The following is a 21,754-nucleotide window of genomic DNA, read 5'->3' on the forward strand; positions in this document are numbered from 1 at the left end:
TGCAATATTATTGCTTTAAAAAGCATTAGTTAGTATTCCCTGCAATAAATGAAACAATTTTTCAAGGAGAAAGTTGTACCCCACCTGCAGACTGAATCCCAGGTGGAATCGCAAATAGGGTGGTATAAGAAATTCATTTGAGTTCACTTTTAACCAGAATAAGCACATTTCCAAGCTTATGATACAATTTAAAGACCAGCCCAAAAATGCATTTGAGAATTGCACAAACATGCTTTAATCAATGAGTGAAAATATGTTCATTTCAATAATGTGCACATGTGAGGTCTACATTTGGAAAAAATATACATGCAAATACACGTACATTTTTGTGCCAAACAAAACAAAACAAAACCCAAAGCTTGAGATCTGATATGAACAGGAGTTAGGATGGATTTGGAGGTAGAATTTGGAGAATCTCAGTGAAGTGGCATTCCGCTGTTTGGCACATCCCTAATCACAAATAAAAAATGAATGTTGCCAACAAAGGACTTGTTAAATATGATATAGGCCATAACAACCAAAATCACTGGGGCAAATCCGACAAAGTAAGTCTGCCCGTACTGCTTCCCACAGTGGAACTGGGAGGAGAGCAATTCTACCTTCCCATGCGGCCCCCTGTGCACTCTCAAAATCTGCTTCAGAAGGCTTGGGGACCATCTGGAACAGATTTTTGTGGGGCATGGGGGATGTAGGGGGAGGAGGGAGAGAGAAAGTCTTGTTGCGAGAGTGAATATCCACTCGTGTGACATTGGATTTTGCCCAGTGCAATTCCTTGCATAATTCTGTGACGAATCATATGAAAGTAGAAGAGTTTAGGATGTACAGTGCATTATACTACGGTAAACATCTTCCACCTGTATGCTATGCCTTGTAAGTGCCTCTCTTTCCAAGGGACCAGCTGGTACTCTGAAGCAAATCCAGCTACCATTCCTGACCTAGTGAGGAACTCAGTCTGTAGAAAGAGAATTTATTAACCTCTCACACAATCCATTTCTCTCCTGTTCTGTGCAAATCTAACTTGCCTGTTTTCCTCTCCTTTTTCCTCAGCCTTTATAAAGAGCAGGCTAGCCAGACAGAATTTACAGGCTGCAGCAGTGCTACTTCCTGATATACTGTCATGTGGCGCCACTGAAGAATGGTAATGTACAGTGTGTACTTATAAGGCACACAGGCTTAATTTTGCATTAATTCAAAACATGTTCTTGGCATGTTTTATTGAGGGGAAAAGGCCTCCATTATTGTTCTGCTCAGTTCTCTTGAACTCATAAACGTGGAAAAGACCATCATAAATTCCCTTACAAGTTAACAACTGCACATTTGTTGTGTTGGGGTGGGGTGGGGTGGGGACCCATGTCATGTGAAAAGGCTTGTAGAGTCTTGTGCTCATTCTGAGAAACCAGTGGAAGTGGAGATGAACGACGCAATAGAAGAGTTTTGACCCGTTTCATGTAGGACAGCTATACCAGAAGACCATAATGGTTTGCCATCACTTCCCCCAGAAATGAATGAATATGTCAGGGTTGTTCACACATGCACTCCATCTCCTGATGGCAGCAACCATCAACTGAGAGCTTGAATGTTCGAATGGGCTATCACAAATAGAATGTTGTCTCCTCACATCAACTCAAATGTAATGATATTTATTTACTTACTTACTTACTTATTACATTTATATCCTGCCTTTTTTCCTCCTTAAGGAACCCAAGGTGGCTTACATAATCCTCCTCCTCCTCCATTTTATCCTCACAACAACAACCCTGTGAGGTGGGTGGGCTGAGAGTCTGCAACTGGCCCCAAGTCACCCAGTGAGCTTCCATGGCTGAGGGGGACTAGAACCCGGATCTCCTGACTCCCAGTCCAACAGTCTCGCCACTGCACCACACTGGCTTTTAGGGGCCTTAGTTCCCACATTCAGCTGCTGATTGTACAGTAATAAAATAATAATAATCCTCACAACAACAACCCTGTGAGGTGGGTTGGGCTGAGAGTCTGCAACTGGCCCAAAGCCACCCAGTGAGCTTCCATGGCTGAGTGGGGACTAGAACCCAGATCTCCCGACTCCTAGTCCAACACTCTCACCACTACACCACACTGGCTTTTAGGGGCATTAGTTCCAGCTGCTGATTGTACAATACTAAATAATAATCAAAAGCATGAAATAATCAAAAGTGGTGAAATCAAGTAATGGATACCCATGTGTGAACCAGGCCTTGGAAGAGGACCTTAGCAAAGTTCATCAACTCATAAATGCAGGTGGTCTTTGGAACTATATGCACTTTGAAGACCTGCCATATGTGAATATTTGTGAATTTGTGAATATTAAATGGAAAGAAGGAGGGGGTCTTCTTTCTAGAGATGTTACGTCAAAGTAGGCACACACACATTTTTTTTTTTTGGTTTTTACTGATTGCTTCTGTAGACAAACTTGCAGTACTGGCTCAAGATAAAACACAAAATGTAACAAGAGGTCAAGCCTTGGGGTTTTCAGTAGGCAATAGAGCTAAGGAGAAATCTTAGCTCAACAGATGTTTAGAACCATATGTAAATTGGGGTGTAGCAGGGTGGATATTCTTACACAGTTCTCTACTGATTCTATGCAGAAATCAAGAATGTTGCTCTTGCAGTAACTCCCTGCTTCTTTTACCTATTTCAAACATTAGTTGCATACCCATCATTTTATGGACAGTTTTCAATGATCAGAAGGATGCAATATGTAAAGATGGATTTCAAATACACCCAGGAGTAAGGATGCTATATGCTATATTCTTTTCTCTTCTTTTAATTGTGAGTATTTGTTGGGACAGTGTGATTGCCATCTGTGAAAGGGTCAGAACTAGGGATGCTGGAAAAATTCGAGACAGACAAAAATGAGTTTGGATTTCTAAGAATTCGACCTGCGGAATCCCCTGCAGACTGGCGCCCTCAAGCCGTGTGGAGTCCATGGACTTTCAGATACTTTTTAAGCTTTCCTGAAATTTACGCATATTTATTTGTAGGAAAATACGCATGTTTCTGCTGAGACTGCTAACTATATGTGGGGAAAAGTTAGATGGAATGGGGGACAATACACTAAATGTTACATACTAATGTGAATTGTGTAAATAGTTGTGAACCCTCTTATGGAAGTATTCGTGTATTTTTCTACATAACGAAACAAAATTGAATCCATTTCTGAATGGACACCGGAACAAATGACACTGTACAATCCAAGAAATATACACAAGATGGATTTCACAACATCCGGACATCCTTAGTCACAACAGGGCTGGTGTCCGGGGTAAACATTGTATCAACTCCATCTGATACGGCAGCTGCGCCCCTTCCTTCCTGACCATCTGCTCCTATTGGTAGTACATGACCTGGTCTCCTCTCATTTAGACTACTGTAATGCACTCTACGTGGGGTTACCCTTGAAGACGGTTCGGAAGCTGCAGCTGGTACAGAACGCGGTGGCTCACCTGATTAAAGGCAGCCGCCGGCGAGATCACATCACTCCAGTGCTGAAGGAGTTGCACTGGTTACCAGTTGTTTTCCAGGCCAAATTCAAGGTGTTGGTTTTGACCTTTAAAACCCTATATGGTTCCGGCCCACCCTATCTCAAGGAGCGCCTCCAGCAGCACCAGACAGGCCGCTTAACAAGATCAGCCTCGGATGGCCTTCTCTCTGTCCCATCAGCCAGGACAGCTAGACTGGTGGGGACAAGGGAGAGGGCCTTTTCTGTGGTGACCCCACTCTGTGGAACTCCCTCCCTAGGGAACTCCGCCATGCTCCTCTTTAATGAGCTTCCGCCATGCATTAAAAACATGGTTGTTCAGGCAGGAATTTGGGGTGGGTTAGGGTATTTTTAGAAATACAATGTTTTAATGTGGAATTTTATTGTTTTAAACTGTTTTATTATATGCTTGTACATCGCCCAGAGTGGCTGGGTGACCAGCCAGATGGGCGATTAATAAATACATAAATAAATAAAATAAATAAATAAACAAACATTGCTGGGCACCTGCTGAGGCCCACACCCCATCAAGGGGCCCATTGCCAAGCCCTGGATCCCCTTGGTCTTCCTCATCCTTGCTATCACTGCCTGTTCACCTTTCCCCTCTAAGCAAATGAGCAGTGACAGGAGCAAGGTGAAGGAGCACCAGCTCCCCTTTCTCTCCTTTGGGTTTCTATGCAGATTGGGCCCAGAGAAGGGGGGGGATCTGAATAGGCAGTGGAGACAGTGGTTGAGTGGGAGGGGGGCCCACTGAGGGCACCTTGCCCAAGCCCCCCCCCCAACAGTGTCCTCTGTAGTGCTCCCTGTAGCTGGCACTGCGTGGGTAGCAATGTGTTTTAAAGCTGATCTCATTAGCACCCAAGAATGACTAGGTGAGACCATAGCAGGCTAATGAGAAACAAATTTTTCTAGTAAGGGACCTTATTAAGTTGCCTGAAGAATAATGTTCCTTCTAAAAAATAATAATAATAAAATCTTTACTTAAAGTGTTGTCTGTAAAAAAAGCACATGACTACAATAAACTCATATCACGACCAAGAAACAAAGACACAACTTGCATGCCCAGCACAACTGGAATCTCTTATTTTTACAGTTTTACAAAAGCATGTCAACCTTTAATTAAAACAGTAACAACCAGTAATCATCTCTAACTGAGCTAATTATGTAATAGGTCCAATCTTTGTTTATATTGTACAGAAATGACTATTTCCTAACTCCTGTGCAACCAAATGTCTAGAGCTGGATCCAGAATAGTTAGTCGAACTTTGGGGTTCCATTGAAATTGACGGGACAAACTAGCCTTTACTTAAGTCCCATTGATTTCAGTTGGAGCTAAGTTCAATTAAGTTTGTCTGAATCTAACCCTTCGGAAGGTTCAACAATCCCTCTAATTTTCTTTCAAATTCTGCCAGGAACGTTTTAAGAAGTTAGTGACAATTAACTTTTTACAAAATAAAAAATATAATGGCATGTGAGATTTCAAAATTGCTGATATATGCCTGGAACCCATGCCAAAGGACTGGAATGTGGCCGATGTAACAGCATTTTTATAATGGGGGAAATTACAGGCCTTTACATCTGATGCAGATGAATTGGTGGAAGGTTATTAAAGATAGAATCAACAAGCACAGAGAACGAGAGGTCTGGTAGGCGGCAGTATTGCAACCGAAACTCTCCCCATGACCTGAGTTCGATCCCAGCGGAAGCCGGATCTCGGGTAGCTGGTTCAGGTTGACTCAGCCTTCCATCCTTCTGAGGTCAGTAAAATTAGTACCCAGCTTGCTGGGGGAAAGGTAGTCATGACTGGGGAAGACAATGGCAAACCACCCCGCTATAGTCTGCCATGAAAATGCCGGCACAAGCAACGTCCCTCTAGGGGTCAATAATGACCCAGTGCTTGCACAGGAGGAACCTTTCCTTTCCTTCAGCAGAAGCAAGGTCTTTCTAGCTAAGTTTTTAGAGGACTTTGAGGAGTGATCCAGTAGACATTGTGTACTTGGACTTTTAAAATGTTTTTCATGAAGCCCCACACCAAAGACTGCTGAACAAACCTAGCAGTCATGGAATAAAAGCATGGATATCTTATGGATTAGTAATTGGTTAAAAACACACACACATAAAGCAAAGAGTAGAAATACATATTCAGGTCTTACAATGGAGGGATGTTAAAAGTGGGGTTCCTCAAGGTTCTGTATTGGGACTAGAGATGTTGGAGAAATCCTCCATGGACCCCAATGAGGCCGGATTCTATTGAATCTGCCCCCTGAAGTCTGTGGAGGATCAGATCTCTTACCTCCGCCTCCCTGCGAAGTCTTTGCCAGCTGGATCCTGCCTGCTGCCGGATCTGAAGCCCCAGCAATACGGCCGCCATTGCCCTATCACTGGCTGGACTGAGTAGGGATGTACGAAAGTGACTTACCTTTTCATGGATTCTGTTCATGGTGGGGGGGGGAGGTGTTCTGTCCCTCCCCCCAGAATCCTTGATGGGGGGGAGGCGATCCGGTCCTCCCCCCTGGAATCCTCGATGGCCGGCTGTGCTCCGTGGCGGCTCTGCAGAGCAGCTGGCCAGGCCCAGGCCAGGGCCGTCCGCAGCTGGATTTCCGGCCACGGAGGGCTCTGGGTAACAACAACAACAACAAAAAATGCATACGCAAATGCTGGCTGCTACAGCCGCCGCCATTTGCATTCCTTATTGTTCACCATCTTAGTCTTCGTCAATATTTACATAGACTAAGACAAAGAAAAGAAAGGGGAACGCAAATAGCGTAGTGGGCACTATTTGCGTTCCCCTTTCTTTTCTTCATCTTAGTCTACGTAAATATTGACATAGACTAAGATGGCGAAAAATGAGGAATGCAAATGGCGGCGGCTGTAGCCGCCACCATTTGCGTACGTGTTTTTTTTTTTTAAACCCAGACGTGGTAGGCTACATAAGTCTTTACGTAGCCTATCACGTTTATGGGGGAAAAAAAAGACACAGACTGCAAATGGCGTTGTCGTCAGCCGTTCGGATGATCAGCTGCCACCGCTGAAGCCGCCGCTGGAGCCGCCGCCATCTGGAACATCTGCCCCAGGTAAGTCTTGTCCTGGGGGCGATCCATGGGGGGCAGGGGGGTGGTAGGCCGTTCCACGATGGATTTCGGGGGGCCGAATGCCAGTGCATTCAGCCTCACTGAGATCCGTCACGGAATTCTCTGACATCCCTAGGACTGACAGACTGTGGACACAAATGGCATCTGCTACGCCATTTGCATCCCTGCTCTTTGACATGATAGGATACTTTAGGGATGTCAGAGAATTCTGCCATGGATCTCAGTGAGGCCAAATGCCAGTGCATTCGGCCCCCCGAAATCCATGGCGGAACGAAGCCCCCCTGTCCTCCCACCCTGCGAAATCGGCCTGGAATGGAGCACCTACCTGCTGCCGTCTGTGCTGACTTGCGAATGGCGGCCGCTTCTCCAGCTGCCATTCGCTTCTTCCATATAGCCGTGATAGGCTACGTAAATACTTAAATACTTACGTAGCCTATCACAGCTAACGCAGGGACGCCATTTGCATCCCTGCGGAAGCCATGATAGGCTACATAAGTATTTACGTAGCCTATCATGGCAAAACTAAGGGAACGCAAATGGCGGCCACTACGCCATTTGCGTTCCTTTTTTTTTTTGCCGTAAAAGCCTACGTAAATATTTACGTAGGCTAAAATGACAAAAAAAAAGGGAATGCAAATGGCGGCCGCCGTAGCTGCTGCCATTTGCATTGGCTGTTTTTTTTTTTTTGCCATGATAGGCAACGTAAATATTTACGTAGCTTATCACGGCAAAATACAGGGATGCAAATGGTGGCTATGGCCGCCACCATTTGTGTCCCTGCAGGCTGCCCAGTGGCTGGATGTCTGGCTGCAGGCAGCCCCGGCTGGTGGCTCTGTGGAATCTCCACGGAGCGGAGCCGGCCAGAGAGAATTTTGGGGGGAGGGACGGAGCACCTCCCCCCCACCACGAATGTCACCGTTCAAAAAGATAAATGACTTTCGTACATCCCTAAGCTATGTAAATCTTTACGTAGCCTATTGTGTGAAAAAACAGGGACGCAAATGGCATATTTGCATTCCTGTTCCTTCGCACAATAGGTGTCAAGGGCTCCTTGGAGGCCTTTCTCAGTCTAATCCAGTAGCCAAGTCCAGACACAGACAAAGGAATTCCTTTCAAAGCTTTATTCTTCTTTTACAACTTAACAACTATACCGATTGCAACTAGATCTGAGCAGCACAGTACCTATGCCCTAAGTTGGAACAGTTGGTCCCTGTTTGAAAGGGAATTACTGGCAGACCCCTGCACTTAAGGACTAGGGAGAGTCCCTCCCCTTTTCCCTTGGATCCTCTGGGCGCAGCCATTGTTTGCGTGCCAACCTGGCACTACGCCTCCTTTCCGCGCCCTCCATCTGGCGCCGCTCTCTGCGTCTGCGTCGCGCATCCACCAAGTCTGCTATCTGTGCTTGGTCACTCCCTGGACTGCTAACTAAACTAGGAATGCTGGTGGGAGGAATCTCCATCAGCTGTTGGTCCTGGGAAAGAGGAGCGCGCTCCTCTCCCAGGAGCGACTGCTCTTCCTCAGAATCAGAACTACTCTGGGATTCTATGGGCTCAGTGTCCACCCTGACAATAGGCTACGTAAATATTTATGTAGCCTATCACGTCAAAGAGCAGGGATGCAAATGGCGTCCACTACACCGGACGCCATTTGCGTCTGCAGTATGTTAGTTCAGCCAGCAATACAGCAATGGCGGCCATATTGCTGGGGCTTTGGAGCCAGCTGGCGGCTCTGCGGAATTGCTGCGGAGTGGAGCCAGCCAGGGAGGATTCCGGGGGGAGGGACAGATTGCCTTCCCCCCCCCATGGACCCCCCCCCCCGCCGGAACGGCAGGTAAGTAATTGAGAGCCAGTGTAGTGTACACTACATCTAGGTGTAGTGGCTAGATTGCTGGACTGGGAGTCGGGAGATCCGGATTCTAGTCCCCACTCGGCCATGGAAGCTCACTGGGTCACTTTGGGCCAGTCACAGACTCTCAGCCCAACCCATCTCACAGGGTTGTTGTTGTGAGGATAAAATGGAGGAAGGAGGAGGATCATGTACGCTGCCTTGAGTTCCTTGGAGGAAAAAAGGCGGGATATAAATGCAATAAATAAATAAATAAATAAATAAACAAATAAACTGTACATCCATAATTGGGACTGGTGCTTTTTAACTGGTTCATAAATGATTTGAATTAGGAGTGAACAGTGAAGTGGCCAATTTTGTGGATGACACAAAATTATTCAGGGTGGCAAAAAGTGTGTGTATGGGGGGGGGGGAATAGCAGAACTCCGAAAGGATCTCTCCAAACTGGATGAGTGGGAAACAAAATGTCAAATGTGTCTCATGTAAGTGTAAAGTGATGTACATTGGAGCAAAAAAACAAAAACAAAGCACCCCTAATTCCATGTATACACTCACGGGGTCTGAACTGGCAAAGACTGACCAGGAAAGGGAAATTGGGGTCATGGTAGACAGCTGAATTAAAATGTCAGCTCAATGTGTGGCAGCTGTGAAAAAGGCAAATTCTATTTCTATGCTAGAGATAATTAGGAAAGGGACAAAAAAGAAAACTGCCAATATTGTAAGGCCTCTATACAAATCTATGCTGTGACCACACTTGGAATACTGTATACCATTCTAGTAGCCAAAAGGATATTGCAGTGCTGGAAAAGATGAAGGGAAACCAAACATGATCAGGGGACTGGAGCATCTCCCCTATGACGAACATTGGGGGATTTTATTTTAGAAAAAATGTGGGCAGGGGTGTACACATGACAGAGGTGTATTTATTTATTACTGATTCATTACCCATATTTACATGCTGCTTTCCAAAGAATCATGAAAACAACAATAAACTACACAGTAAAACCACCCAGTAATAAATAAATGCTAATGAGCAATAAAACTTCACACTCCATAGCAGTCTTGGTCACACTTCAGGGAAAGGCTGGCGAACTGAAGAAACGTCCAAATGTCAGAATTGTGGGGGGCTGTCCAATGGCAATTAGTAATGTGTTCTGGGGGTGGGTGCTGTTGTGACACAAAATGCACTACTGTAAGTGTAATATGGAGAAAGTGGATAGGGAGAGGTCCCCCTCCCCCCTCATTATATTAGATCTCAGGTTCATCCAATGAAGCTGAATGGGTCAATGGGAGATCCAGGACAGACAAAAGGAAATACTTCTTCACACAGACTATACTTAAACTATGGAACCCTTGCCACAAGATGTGGTGATGGCCACCAACTTAGACAGCTTTAAAAGAGGACAGCTATATGCTATCACCATGATCCTACTGCTGGGTTTCCCACAGGAGGCAAGCTGTTGGCCAGTGGCCACTGTGTGAACAGAATGCTGGATTAGTTTGGCCCTTGGTCTGATCTCCATCAGGGCTTTTCTTATGTTCTTATGATCAGAGGCAGCATGCCTCTGAATGCTGGTTGCTTGGGAAGAACAGTGGGGAAGGGATGCTTCCTTCATGTCCTACGCCTCCTGCCAATGGGCTTCCAGAGACGTCTGGTTGGCCACTGTGGGAAACAGGATCCTGAAATAGATAGTGTTTGGTCTGATCCAGCAGGACTCTTCTTACGTTCATATGTTGTTAGGGAGAAGCATAAAGATAGAAGCAAACTTCTCCCTCTCCCTCTCCCTCTCCCTCTCCCTCTCCCTCTCCCTCTCCTCCTCCTCCTCCTCCTCCTCCTCCTCCTTCTTCCCCTCCTCCTCCTCCTCCTCCTCCCACCACCACCACTTTCCCAATACTGGGACTCAAACTTAATTATTTCTCAATGGTTGACTGCACCTAGGGCAGGGAACACATTTAACTCCCTCCCTGATGGTGCCTCTGAATGCCTCCCTTTACTTTCTCCCATGTAAGTGATTGGGTGCCATTCGCTCCTGCGGCAAAATGTACTGTTGCTACACACAGGAAGCAATGTGACAGTAACAGCAAAGCCTGCCCTCCACCCTGACACTGAATGGCCAAGCCATGCATTGGCAGGGATTCTAAAGCGAGGTGCCAAGTGTCTTTCTTTATCAGGAGAGTGTACATAGAAATGCATGGCACACTCTCCAGTTTACCAGCTATCCCTCTACACACATTGAGGCTGTCACGACTACATGAATTTTGCTGATTTATAATAATTAGCTGGCACTCTGGGCAGTATTCAACACTGCCGCTCCAGTCACGAGATTGACTTAGCACTGGTGTAAGCAACCTCTAGCGCAATGCCAATATATTGTATGTTGGCATGATGGGTTTCCCTGGAAAACCCATTAGGCCAGCATATGCTATTGCCATTGTCCTAGAGATCACTTATGATGCTAGCGCTATGTCAATGGTGTAAGTCAGGGTGTTGCACCTCTTTCAGCCCGAAGGCAGAATTCCATTTTGGAGACGTTCTTGGGGGCTGCATTCCAATGGAGGGTGTGGTCAAGGCAAAATGGGTGAGGGCAAAAATACCAGCATATTCCAGCTCAAAACCCTTACTGCCAGTGACTAAGCCTTAGGAGAGGCATTTGAACCTTTTTGAATGGGGGGAAAACTGCACAAAATCCAGGAAACCACCAAAAGACCAGCTGCTGAAGGAAAGGGTGTGGAGACTGAGGAAGGGGATATGGCCCCCTGGAGTAGGGATGTCGGAGGATATCCAGCTGGGGCTCAAGCTTGGCAATTTCTTGCCTGCTCAGTGCTCAGCCCATTGGATGCCAGTCTGCAGATCCCCACACTTACCTGACTTGGCATATGCCAAGTCGGGCAAGCGTGGATATCCCTGCTTACCCACAAGTGCCATTTTTTCATAGAAAATGCAGGTAAGCTACATATGCAAATCACAATTTCCGCAAAATGGCAGCTGTAAATAGCACCATTTATGCAAAATTATAGGCAAAAATGATCTAATTATACCATTTATGCCTGTAATTTTGCATGAATGATGCTATTTATGCCCACCACTTTGCTGAAATTGTGATTTATATAAGTAATGTAGCTGCAGTTTCTACACAAAATGGCGGCTTGTGGGAAGAACAGGAGCCACGCGCCACTCATCTGTGGACCGTCTAGTGGCTCACCCAGTGTGCCAAATAGGGTCGAGTAAACAGCAGGGGTCCAGTGAGTGGGGCATGTAGTGGGTGCACGGGGGGAGGTTCGCCCCTCCCTACCCTGGGGAAGCCTGTAGGGCCATATTTGGACTCCAGGAGAACCAGATTTGGCCCCCTGGACTTGAGCTTCAGCACCCATGGCTTAAGTGGAGCAGCAGCACTGGATGCTGCTCTCTGTCTGGAACAATCTGAAAAGGATTCCACATTTTTTAAAAAATCCCACCCCACCTTGCCTCGAGCCCTCCCTCCTTCCCTACAAACTTGCTATTCCATTTTCTGATACATGGCATACTTTATGGGTGGCTCCTTAGTTTTGGGGTTCTTAAATTGCCTCCCAGTGTGATGGATCATTTATGAATATAAACTACACTTAAACTACTTTAGAGAGTATTTAACTGGAACGATGTGCCATCTGGGCATCAAGTATAGCAGATACATAATCTTGAACTCTCTAGGGGCCCACAGTTTGTTCTGTGCAAATATATATTTTTTTCTAGGATGTCTCTCTTAAAATAAATAAATAAACAAGCAAACAAATAAATAAATAAATGAGTGTGAGATGACACAAGGCATCTCCCTTTATGCCTTCGAGAAAGACCAGGAAGTCCATCTGGGACAAAGGGAGAGTGAAGCAATTGCCAGATACCCAGTTCAGACAAGCAGCTGTAGTAAACCACACCAAACGGAGAATTTGGGAATGAGAGAAGGAAGGGCAGAGCGGTGAGATTATATATATATATATATATATATATATATATATATATATTCCTCTCTGCTGGGATTACTAAAGCCAAAAGTGCCGGAGTGAATGGTGATAATGAGGAGGAGCTTGGATTCATTCATGAATAGAAATTAGATCACCTGGAGGGAAAAGGAGTTTAGAACAGAGGAATCTGCTTGTAAAATATAAAGACATATGCCTGGGGCTAAAATTAAAGGAAATATGAAAATGTATCCTAGAGATCTGAAAAGGAAAGTGGGGCATTTGAATGTGGGCCCGCGCATACAGCTGGGGATGTATCCCCCCTCTCCTTTTTTGCAGAGGGGAAAGAGGAATTTTTTTTTTAAAAAAAGAATAATTCTGGAATACAGAGTGTGGCTACAGATATAGAAGCAGAGAAAGGCCTAAAAGAAGGGATGTACAACCTTGGGCCAAGCAGGCCAATCCAGCTGTCCTGTGGCCCCGATATAGTCCTTCAGGTCCCCCAAATTGCCACCCCCCCTTTCTCTGGCCTCTTTTCTGTGACCACCAATGGTTTAATGGTTTCCCTGCTTTTGTGCAGTTCTTTCCCCATTCTAAAAAGCTGGAATGCCTCTCCTAAGGCTTCAATCATTACTGAGAGAAATAACTTCAAGCTAAAACAGGCTGGTATTTTTTGGTGATTGGCCCTGCCCCTTTGGCCTTGGGCCTGCTCACACCACTGAAATGTGGCTTCTCTGAAATGGAATTCACCCCTTTGGCTGATAGAAGTTCATCAACCCAGCCTTAAACAGTACGTGCCTGACGTGAAAGTCCCATCAATGTTGCATTTTCGATCTGGTCAACTTTGCTGAACGTCAGTGAAAGATCTTATCCTGTTTTTGAACTATCTCGGTTTTTATTTTTTTCATCATAAGAATCAGTCACCCAGGGATCCATCTAGTGTGGAGTTCCATTTCCACTCACACCAACTAGTTGCCTGGCAAAGCTCAGGAGTAGAACCATTTCCTGCTGTTTGCCCACAGTGTCTGGCAACCAGAGGTAAACAATTTCTAAATATGCAGGTTCCACTGAGATGTCTAAGTGAACCTATGGTACCTTAATGAATAAGGGTCCACTATAGCTAAGGTTAGTTGTAAGTACCACTGAAACACAGGAACAGATAAATACAAAGAGCTTCAGCTATTGGGCAGCATAGTAATTATAAGTATGTATGTATGCATGTATGTGCGTGTGTGTGTGTGTGTATGTGTGCGCGCGTGCATGTCTGTGTGTGTGTGTGTGTGTAGCCATACAAATTAAAAACTAAGGTTGCAATCTAGGGCTGTGCAGGGCCCCCCAATCCAACTTGGAAGCTGCTTCGTGGCTTTGGAGGTGGACCCGATTTGGCTAGGGCAGATTCGAGGCCCCCCCGACCCTACTCAGCCCCAAACCTGAAGCGAGATTCGGATGTCGAACCCCGCTTCAGGCCCCCCCATGCCCCCATGCAGACCACCTTACCTTGCCACCGCTTCCACCTCCTCTCCTGCCTTCTCCTCTGCTGCCGTTGTCCTCGCTGCCACCGCCCCCATCACTTCTGCCATTGCCGTCCTCACTGCCACCATAATCCTTGCTGCCGCCCTCATCGCCGCCTCCACCGCCACCACTGCCCTCACTGCTGCCTCCGCCGTCCTCACCACCTCCACCTCCATCAGCTCCCAAGGCATGGACGCGCGCGCTGACTGTTACTGCAGGGAGTCGCCATTTTTAAAGAGTTGGCACACAGGTCCAGGCCTCAGGAGTTCATGGCGGCGAGGACGGAGGTGGTGGAGGCGGAGAGGATGGTGGCGGTGAGGACAGTGGCGGCAGTGGCAAGGACAGTGATGGTGACTGCAGCAACGGAGGCAGCGAGGCTGGGCCAGGGGTGCCAAAACTCTGAAGCACACGAGTGCTTCGGAGAGCCCCCGACCGGCTCCTGGTCACTTCGTGCCCTCCACTCAAAGACCCGAAGCAGCCTGCTTCGACTCAGGGTTCGGGTCTTGGGCCGAAGCAGTGCACAGCTCTACTGCAATCCTATACACACTTACATGGTTGCACTTCTATACAAACACACTCAATGGGACTCACTTCTGAGTAGATGTGCACAGGATTACATTGTTAGTCTCTAAGATGTCTGGGAGAAAAGAAATGTCTTAGCCTGGTGCTGAAACAATAACGGGCAGTATCCTTTGGGCTGTTGCACAAATGGCCCCTCCTGCCGATCCCATTGTGCAAGCAGGAGCCACGAGTTCGCAACGGAGGTTTAACGCTTCCTATAGGAAGCCCCCAAATTTGTGGAAATGCTTATTTCTGGATCAGGATAGGTCAGCGGAGCTCCGGCGAGCTCCACCGACCTGCCCCACTCTAGAAACAAGCATTTCCTCTCATTTCTGGTTGTTCCTGACAGTGCTAAATCTCCATTGTGCAAGTGATCATAGATTCATAGAATAGTAGGGTTGGAAGTAGGGATGGCGGAGAATTCCTCCATGGATCTCAGTGAGGCTGAATGCCAGTGCATTCGTCCCCCCGAAACCCGTGGCGGAACAAAGCCCCCCACCCCCCCACCCCGCAAAAGGCGTGTGAGAGGGAGCACTCACCTGCTGCCATTCACGCTGCTCTGCGAATGGTGTCTGCATCTGCCATAGCCGCTGCCATTTGCATTGCCTTTTTTTTTTTTTGCCACGATAGGCTACGTAAATATTTACGTAGCCTATCATGGCAAAAAAGGAACACAAATGGTGGCAGCTATGGCGGCCGCCATTTGTGTCCCTGCGCAGCCCAGCAGCGGCCGGATGTCGCTGCTGGCTGCCCCGGCTGGCGGCTCCGCGGAGTCACCGCAGAGTGGACCTGGCCGGCGAGGATTTCAGGGGGAGGGATGGAGCGCCTCCCCCCCCCCACCGTGGATGTACGAAATGAAACAGGTAAGTCATTTCGTACATCCCTAGTTGGAAGGGGCCTACAAGGCCATCGAGTCCAACCCCCTGCTCAATGCAGGAATCCAAGTCAGAGCATCCCCGACAGATGGCTGTCCAGCCACATCTTGAATGCCTCCAGTGTGGGAGAGCCCACTACCTCCCTAAGTCATTGGTTCCATTGTTGTATTGCTCAGTTAGGATGTTTTTCCTGATGTTCAGCCTGAATCTGGGTTCCTGTTACATGAGCCCATTATTCCGTGTCCTGCACTCTGGGATGATTGAGAAGAGATCCTGGACTTCGTCTTTTTGACAGCCTTTCAAGTACTTGAAGAGCGCTATCGTATCTCCCCTCAGTCTGCTCTTCTCAAGGCTAAACATGCCCAGTTCCTTCAGGCCTGCAGGGTTTGTTTGTCCTCATCAGGGTCTGTTTCCAGTCCCTTGATCATCTTTGTTGCCCTCCTCTGAACCCTCTCCAGTTTGTCTGCATCCTTCTTAAACTGTGGTGCCCAGAACTGGACACGGTACTCCAGATGAGGCTTAACCAGTTGGTCTCCTTTTAGAACAGAATTGGCGGGGGTGCAACAGAATCAGTGGAAGCAGTATCCTGTTGGATACTGCCCAGTGTAGGCACCAGGCAAGCCTCCTTGGGGAGGGCATTTCACAAAGAGGGTGCCACAACTGAGAAGGCCTTCCCTCTTTTGGCCACCCACCTAGGTTCTTTTGGCACAGACAACCAGAAGAAGGCCTCCAAAGATGATCTAAGGGTCCAAGCAGGTACATATAGGAGGAGACGTTCCTTTAGATACTTTCATCCCAGGCCATTTAGGGACCATTCCTAGCCACCGTTTACTTTTCTGATGCTAATATTTCATACAGATATAAATACTGATACACGCTAGCATTCAGTGACCATATTGCTATTGGTTATGATAAAATCACTAATTTTCAGTTTATTTCTCTGACATTCTGCGAGGATATAGGGCAGCCCCATGTAGTGAGGAAGGCAACTTATGGCCCTGAGCTGAATGCACCACTGCTTAACTGGGATATCCCAGAATCAGTTGGATACATTCCTTTCACCCCCAACAGAGCCCAAAGAATCCCAGGTTGAGCATTTGTAAATATGCTCAGCAATGCTTGCATGCAATTAATGATTATATAGCTACATAGGGCTGATGGGGGTGGGGGTTCATATAAATCTTATTTATTACAGTGCAATTAAGACTGACATTTAAACTAGCTCAGGACTAGGAAATCCATACTCTGCAATGTCCAGATTTTATTACATGAAACAGAATACCTATGGAGAAGTCTGTAGGGGGCCTCTGTTGGGTAGGGATATCTCAACCTGGACACTTGGGGTTCTCTTTAATAGAAGCCTCATACTTGCCACCACTCCTTATTCCCCCACCCCCCGCCATCTTGCTGGGAGGGCCGATATGCAATGTGTCCTGCCAAAACCTGAGTTAATACATATTTATAATCTTTTTTCTTTTTATTTCTGGTTATGTCCTGACTTGCAGCCACAGAATCCAAAACAGCTTACAATTCTAACAAAACTGCAGTAATACAGGAAAACAACCTTTCATAAAGCAGATGAATGCCAAGTTATTAAAAGCAAGAAGTAGAACCCCCGCTAGCCCCCAAAGCCAATGGCTGGGCACCATTAAAAATCATCATCATCATCTTCATCATCATCATCATCATCATCCAGAAACTGGGCTAGTAGCTCATCAATCCACTTTCAAAGTTTCAAAGGCAGTTTGAAAGTTTCATGGCAGGCCCTACCATTAGGCAGAGTGAGGCAGTCACCTCAGGCAGCACATACGGAGGGGCAAGAGGTGACCAGAGCTCTATGTGCCACGTGGCCTGCCCTGTACCCCCTGAGCTAGTATCTTGACCACCGGTACAGTGGAGGATGCTGTACCACTGTCAGTGTTGAAGTAAGCATCAACTGCCAGTCTGGGCACCTCTTGTATGTTGAATGAAGGAGGCACCATCTTGTCCTGTACCTTGGGCAGCAACATGCATTAGCACATTTGTGCAAGCACAATAAATTCTGATAAAATAAAATCCAGTTCTGTCAGCAAGGGGATGACAGAATGAAAGACTCCTGACAATCCAAGAAACACAGACAGAACAGATTTAACAACCCTGCAGGCCCCTGTGTGCTCTCAAAATTGCTTCAAAGGGCTGGGAGACCCTCCAGAGCAGATTAAGGGGGACAGAGATGCTGAATGCAGGGGAGAAGAGAACAAGAGAAAGACCCATCTCACAAGTGGACCTCGGCTCTCATGACATTAGATGCCATCCAATGTTTTTGCATGTATCAAGAATGCTTAAAACACACACACACAACACCTCCCCACAACTTTTGCAGTACTATGCAAACCAGGCATGCTGCAAGAAGGAAGCAGCTGGTCCTGAGGAGATGGGACCTGGGAGATCACCCAAGGCACAGGAAATCTCTTGGGACATGTCTCCGGTCTCTGTAATGCCAGGTTCTGAGGAGCGACCCCCATCAGAGCCAGGCATTTGGGCCTGGCTGACTTTGTGAAAAGCCACACTGGCCACTTTATCCCGCCGATGTTGCTGAAAGGTCTTAGGGGTTGGCAGGAATGGGCCCTTCTGAGCCCATGGGCCTTTGGCAGCTGCCTTGCTGGCCCCTAACACTGGGCCTGTTTAAAACCATCCAAGATGGCAGCCATCACTAATCCTGTGAGTGTTCTGTGCATGGACCCCAACTTGACATGATGTTTAATGTGTTCAAAGAAAGATACCACTTTTAGGAAGGACAAAAGTTTGTAAAAGAGAAAATATGAGTCATAATGTTTGCATTGTTATTTGATAAAAAGCAAATTTTAAAAATCCTGTATGAAAGAGAGATTATATGTGTGTGTGTGTGTGTGTGTGTGTGTGTGATAGAGAGAGATCATATCATATAGGATATATAAATCATTTACATTCCCTCCCCTGGGAAGATATTAAAACCATACCAGGTTTTTGTGTGTGTTCGTTTTAGGTTCCAGTTGATGTGAATGATGAAGTTGGACTGAAATTTCCAGCTAATAATAATACCATCTGCAAGCAGAACAGAAAACTGGAGTATAGAATGCATTCCAATGAATGGCCTTTGCTCCACCTAGACTGCATGAATTACCTACCCATTGACATACCTTTCAGCCTTTATGAGGACTCATTATGTCGCTTGCCCCTTTCCATATTTCAGTGTACACAGATGGTTAAGGCAATCATATCTTCATTCTTTATTTAAGAGATGCATAGAAAAATCTAAATTGGTCCCCTTTTTTCTTGACTTCTAATCAAAACAAGCATCCCCCTGAACTTCCTTTGTTCTGGTTTCACAGTCAGCTGTGTGCCCTAGTTATGTCTCCTGGGCCAGACTAAATTACTGGCCTTATTTTCCTGGGAAAAGATCCACTTCAGGTCTTGCATGCAGGATTCCTGCCTGAAATAATGAGAAAATAGAACAGAAGTTGTAAAACTGTATTTAAAATTTAGTGAACTGTGTAAGGTACAGCAAAGTAAATTTTACTTTAGTACAATTTATTTGCCTGGGTGTAAGCATGGGGTATTTTCAGCCTCAAAAGTCAGGGGAGGCAGAGAATCGGAATTCAGCTAGAGGTTCAGTTTGTAATATTGTTCTGCTCCTACAGTATTTTTCGGATTTATTTCCCCCCCACACGTAATTGTCTTTCATTACAATGCAAACTGTGAGATGCAAAAGGATCACTAAACATGCTTTACTGAGCTTCATCTAGTTATAGGACATACACAGAGGCAACAACAATAACAACCCCGTTAGACCTGTTATGAACATTAACATTGTTAATAATACATTTTTGCAAATCCAGTTGTAGAACTAAAGGTCTGCAAATGTCTTGTTAGTTAGCCTGTCATTATATGAATATAGATCTATCTGTCTATGATCTATCTATCTATCTATCTATCTATCTATCTATCTATCTATCTATCTATCTATCTATCATCTATCTCCATCCATCCATCCATCCATCCATCCATCCATCCATCCATCTAAGGGGACACTATCAAGGTACATTTTCCTGGAATTTATAGGTATACAGTAGTTTATACTGTAACAAATTGTAATATATGCTTTTGAGAGCCTCTTCTCATGAGTGTGTGTGTGTGTGTGTGTGCGCGCGCGTGCACACGCACATGTATATATACACATATATAATACTGGCCAGGAGACCTAGGGTGACTGGGAAGCTGAACCCCCTGCCTCCCAGGATTAATATCATAGCAAAGGGGAGACCAGTCTAATCCCATCCATGGCCCAGAGAAAGAGCAGTTGCAGGGAACTTGTTTGCCACCTAGACATGACTTTAATTGCATTCTTGAACCCTGTGCTTGGCAATGGCCTTTACAAAATGCCGAGGAGGAGGAGGGCAGCCTTTTGTCCAGTCCACATCCCGTGAAAGATAAAGAACCGTAAGAAGGGCCCATTTCCAGTAAGCACCTGGACAGCAGACTGAGTCACAGTCATCTGGTCACAGCCTTCCTCACTATGGTAACAGGTATTGTGTTTCTATTTAAAGTCTATTACTGGTTTCCAAATGTGTATCTATACATCTAAATTAACATGTGCACATTTTATGCAGATTTGAGTCATCTTTTGTCATCATTTTTGGTGATGCATAGGTGGTCACCCAATTTCCTGCTGAAAATTGCTCCCTGCTAGGGATCTCACGAGCACCTGCCCAGGTGCAGAAGTCCGGCAGACTCCCCCATGTCCACCTCACAGACCCCACTCCCAAGCTGCTGAGTGCTTGCGGACCTGGTCGCCAAGTGCCCTGGGGCTCGGTGAGCGGCCGGAAGCATCCTGCCCTCCCCGCGAGCTGTGGCAGCTTCCTGAGTCCCCGTCACTCGCTGCGCACCAACAGTTCACCCCTCTCCTCCTGCCTGCCCTCACGGGTCTCCTTCCTTGCAAGGGCTTCAGAGCTGGCAGGGGCAGGAGTTCCCACTGCCACACGCCAACTGCTCATCCTCCTCTCCTCCTTGCAAGAAGAGGGAGAGAGCAGTTGGTGTGTTGTGACGGCATTTCTGCAAAGCACTGGTGGCTCGCAACGAGGGTGGATGGCCTTGCGGCCTCATCGGGCGCTCGCCCAGCTGCCGAGAAGCTCGTGCAGCACTGCAGGGAGGGGCAAGCAATGGCAGGGGCTTGATGAGTGGGTGATGAAGCCAGGCGTGGGTTAGTCCATCCATCCATACTTCCCAGAAGCTAAAGTATATATATTATATAATAATAATAATATTATATATATATATATATATATATATATATATATAATATTATAATAATATAATTATATTATAATAAGTATATTAAAGTATATAATTGTTGTAGTAGTTTTTTAAAAAATCAGGCCAAATAGCTTAAGGGGGAATTATTTTCCAAGTGGGGACTTCCCCTCCCCCATCCCCACACTGCTGCCCTGATCTAGACTGGGGGGCCATGGGTGCTTTTAGTAAAGAAAGAAACAGTGACCTGGTCTACATGATTGCCAGCTCATGCCAGGTGTGTGCAGCCCCCGTTTCCAATATGCAACCACTGGAGTTGCACCATGTGCTGTGCACACCCGTCCACCATGGGTTACTCAAGGGCTCAACAACCCTTGCATAGTCCTTGATTAGTAGTAGGGTTATGGAGGTTCATTTAACCCCTGATTAAACAACCTCCTATTGCACAAACTCCTATTGCCCCAACCGGGGATTGTGTATTCAAAATGACCAGCATGTGCCACAACTCATTGTCAGTTAAATGACCCACAATGAGCCAGCCGCATCGTGAAAACTGCCCAATGATTCCCAGGTACAGGATTCAAATATGACATTAAAGTAATGTCTCATTTGGTCCTAAATACCTCTAACAAGAACTTCTAAATACCATGTATTAAAACAATGGTTAAATAAGAGAAAATGACACAGTACATGCAGAGATGTTCTAAATGCTTATACTCAGCTTCACTTCCTTTTTCACCTTTTAAAAAACAAATTGGAAGAAGAAGAAGAAGAAGAAGAAGAAGAAGAAGAAGAAGAAGAAGAAGAAGAAGAAGAAGAGAAAAAACAAAACACAAAGAAGTCATGATGTTCTATTCCTAATTCTAAACTGGGCATCGAAAAATCTGTCAAGTTCAAATAGATTTCCTGCATTAAGTTTGTTCTCTCCCCTTTCTGCTTCAGTCCATGAGTCTGGGTTTGTTTTCAAGTAAATTGGCTGCTTAAATGTTGTCAAATCAGAATTTTTATTATTTATTTAAAATATTTCTTGACCACCTTTCAGGGCAGAAGCCATCCCAAAGTGGATGTTTGGATATTTAGTCAAGGAAATCCATATCTTCTATCAGAATTATTTGTTCCTTATTTATTCTTGTATTTATTTCCATTTATTCATTCATTCACTTACTCACCCA

Source organism: Heloderma suspectum, chromosome 1 (assembly GCF_057233095.1).
Source record: "Heloderma suspectum isolate Gila_16-S chromosome 1, 16-S_ref, whole genome shotgun sequence".
Classification (NCBI taxonomy): domain Eukaryota; kingdom Metazoa; phylum Chordata; class Lepidosauria; order Squamata; family Helodermatidae; genus Heloderma; species Heloderma suspectum.